The 3,826-nt window shown below is 44.4% G+C and overlaps 1 long non-coding RNA gene across 1 annotated transcript; it reads left to right on the top strand.

Annotated features, from left to right (window-relative positions):
• Positions 1 to 185: 185 nt before the first annotated feature.
• Positions 186 to 1,599, top strand: LOC115253044 (uncharacterized). Its single transcript, XR_003891365.1, has 3 exons — positions 186 to 340; positions 1,100 to 1,287; positions 1,362 to 1,599. It is a non-coding gene; the product is annotated as an uncharacterized lncRNA (long non-coding RNA).
• The last annotated feature ends 2,227 nt before the right edge of the window (positions 1,600 to 3,826 follow it).

Raw genomic sequence — 3,826 nt, 5'->3', positions numbered from 1 at the left:
ACACAAGGAAATTGATAAAAAAAAATAAACTCAACGGAAATGTGGAATAGACATGAATAAAAGAGAAGCTGAGGGCTACTGCATCCAACTGTGGGCTGCACTTTCTGCTGGGGTCACCAGACAATTTCTTTGCGGAGAAAAACTGGCCCACTGAAGACCATCATTCTGATTGGTTGAGGAGAAATTCCCAGCATGTAACAGCACAACATGGTTGAAGGTCATGTCTCCTCTAATCCCTGAAGACATTACTCAGCAAGGATCAGGCAGGACACAGAGCAGAACCCTGCTGGGCAGGATGGGTGGCAAGGAAACAGCCGTCAATGTTCACGTTTGCCTGCAGGTTTGTTTGTCTTTCGAACCGTTGCGAAGAACCACATCCACCTTTTCACATCCAGACCCCATCTGGTACCCAGCAAACATTTCACACACTCAGCCTTAATCTCCCTTTGGCCAAAGTAACGGCTCCCTCACAGGAGTACCGCCTGCATCCGAGACAAAACAAAGGAAATCTACAATGCCTTACACACACACACACACACACACACACACACACACACACATACACACACACACACGCACACACACTCACACACTCTAAAGAATATACCATTACCAGCTGTTGCATAGTCTCAAACCTGAAGGAAAAGAGAAAGCAAAAACAGTCAGACAGCTTTCATGTGCAGAAAGTTTTAGCTCATGAGTATATTTCACACTTTTTAACACCTGGATGATGTGATTGGTTGGATGTTTCAATTCACTTTAGATTTGGATCCATTTCTGTGAAATTGTTTGCGTATTCCATCACACTTATAACTATGCCGTATGGAAAACGTGTGGGATTACCGGTATATGGAATGGAGATTCACATTGGTGCTACGATGTATTAGCATCACATTAACCAGCAGGGAGAACCAATGTCTTGATAAACTCCATCATCTTTAGAAACTGGATCGGACATATTTTTACCATCCCAAAAATAACGTTTTTACAGCACATGAGAAACATTATTTCAGAGATCTGTGAGCTCTTTACATGCAGATATGACATGTTACAAATAACAGGAAACCCCAGTTTGAAGGACACCTACCTTTACTTGCAGGACACTTCAGCCTCTCGGCCACAGGGACGTTTACTTCCCACCACTGCAGGACTCTACACTCCTCTTTGCCATCTGGGGTGTTTCCTTCTTCCTTGTGTCTTCCTCTACCTCCATCCAGTGATTCCTAGAAACTTCAGGAAATACAGTGAGGACTTTTCTATGCAACCTCTCCAGCCGCAGTCTACAGGGTAAGTAAACGCATCATCCAGCCTCTAGGCATGCTGCCTTCATCTCACTGTACTTTTCCTTCTTCTCCTCATAGGCCACTAACATGACTTCCTGCTATGGCACAAGTCCAGGCGTGATCACTGGTTCAGGTTGACCACACTAAGATGTCCCCTCTGGGAGAAGTTGCAGTAATCTCAAGAAGGAACTGGAGCTATCAGTCCAGGTCGACCATCATCTTGCAAGGAGCCTCCAGCAGCACCTCCAGAATGGACCCCTCTCTCTGGTTGGTGTTCTGCAACAAGACTCTCTGCCGAATAAACTGGGAATCTTCCAAGATCTCAGCTAGCTTTCGTAACATCTTGTGGTGTCACCATCAGTACCAGCTCAGTGCTTCCTTGCTACCAAGAATGTGCTGCAGGATGGAGTTTGTATATGTATAAGTTTTGTAGACTTAGGAGGGTGTTGTATTTAGACCAAATGAGAAAACTCATCCTTGAATGAGGGGGGTCTTCCACATATCATCTCATATTATAGCTCTGTTGGGCTCATCTTCCTAGGTAGTCCACCTTCCTTGGTGGTGTTGGCTGAGAGCTGAGACCTTAAAGTGCTCTTTCTCTGGCCTGGTAACCTCAGACACCACTAGTTCCTTCATCTCCATTTTGGAGGCTCGGGAACATAACCTGGGGCCTGGGCCCGTCCTGAGCCCAGACCTGTCTATGTGTGTCCATCCAACAACCTCCTGATGCTCGGCTGGCTGCTTGTGGCTATTCTATTCTGCTCTGGAGAGTTGAGTTGATGGAGAACAAACTGTGCTTGTTGTGGGCTGTACTGCCAGTAGAGGAATTGCTCCCCTCTATAAATGATCTGCATTGAACTCCATTTGAGCCTTGGTAAGGACTTTCTCAAGTCTTTTCAGGAGCATGCTGCAACAAGAAGTAGTCTGGAGGAAGGTCGTAGTGGCCTTCTTAAGGACTTCTGCCTGCTAAGGAATGTGGAAGAAGTTGAGAGTGAAGCAGCTCAGCTGGTGTGGCACTGAGGTGTATGCATTTGTCAAATCCAACCAGACCATGAGCAGATGTGATTTGGCAAGTTTAGGTGTCTGGATTGGGTCCCAGATCATGGTAGAATGTTTGGCACGGCCGGCCAAACCTGGCACTCTTGATGATGTAGTTGTTAGACAATAGAGAGCTGGTCATGCGTCCAGCCACAATGGAGAAAAATAGCTTCCCCTCCAGGTGGGGGAGGGCAAAGCCTCCGAACGGGGTGAGGTTTCTCAAAGCCCCAAATAAGATCCTGAATTTCATTTGCGATGGGGTAAAAACGTCACTACCTCTTGTGGAAAATATTTTAATAAGATCGTGTAACTAATTCATCCTATTTTAGGTGATTACATTTATAAGAAAGCCCTGAGATGATCCAGGGGTCCTCACATAGGACACACAAGAGCAATAATGAACCACAATCAACCACAGACTCACAAACTGCAATAATCTACAATAATGTTATAAGCACAACACACATCAACACAACATCAGAGCGTTGAATATGGTACAAGAATCGTCGTATTTAAACATGTGAAATGATGTCAAGGATCCTTCATGGAATGGGAGCTTCTTCCAGTCAGAAGGTGCTTGTGTGTTGGTACTGATGGATCTATTGTCCGAGATGTGAGTGTAGCCGCAACCACGAGTAGATCTCCAGATGATTGTATGTAGCGTTGAGTGGTGAAGATCAGGTCGGGATGCATTTTAATACATCAGCACAGTGAAGAAACTCAGTTTAAGGTTGTGTTCTGTTATTTTGACATCTTTATAAGGAAAAACAGGAACTTGTTAATTTTCGGAGGTGATTTTGGTGAGAAGGTTATAACTTATAACTGTTGTAGGCCTGATTAAAAGGAACTTGTTAAACTCAATGGCAGAATTCATGATGACTGAAAAGGAAAACCATTTTTACATGCAGAATGAACAAAGAACACAAAACCTTCTTACTAAGATTAATCAGAGGCAAAGTTGTCAGTCAGCCAACATAAAAAGGAAAACCTGGTGGTTGGATACATTGACCTGTAGTATGTGTGTACATCTACATTTCATTAATTTCACCAACATTTATAGCTAAACCCCGAATTCAGCTACAAGGGTATATTTTTCTGCCCAGTCTTGGTTTTCTTCTGCCCTGATGCCACAGGCACCTTCCAAGATGAGCTTTAGTTTCTGATTAGCATCAAACTATTGTTGCAGTGAGAGATAACGGTGGACCTGAAATAGAACGAGGTTGATTATATGGTTCAGCTCCACAGTTCACTCATCAAAACTAACACTTGGTAACGTGACTGCAGATGTGTGTTCACGTAAAAACACAAAAAAGCGGCTTTTTGTTTAAAACCGATTTTAAACACCGATTCAAGAGCCAAACATCATGTTCTCAAGTTCAGGAAGAGTCCTGATCGAAAAAGAGGTCCAGGGATCCAGGGATGAGGCAGCAGAGATGGCTCAGGGACAGACTGGGTCCGTAACTCTGGAGAGCCGTGCACGGTACAGAGAACGAGCTGGCCACAGG

This window comes from Takifugu rubripes, chromosome 16, assembly GCF_901000725.2.
Source record: "Takifugu rubripes chromosome 16, fTakRub1.2, whole genome shotgun sequence".
In the NCBI taxonomy this organism is placed as follows: domain Eukaryota; kingdom Metazoa; phylum Chordata; class Actinopteri; order Tetraodontiformes; family Tetraodontidae; genus Takifugu; species Takifugu rubripes.
The sequence above is the reverse complement of the archived record's forward strand: the minus strand, read 5'-3'. Positions and strand labels throughout refer to the sequence as shown.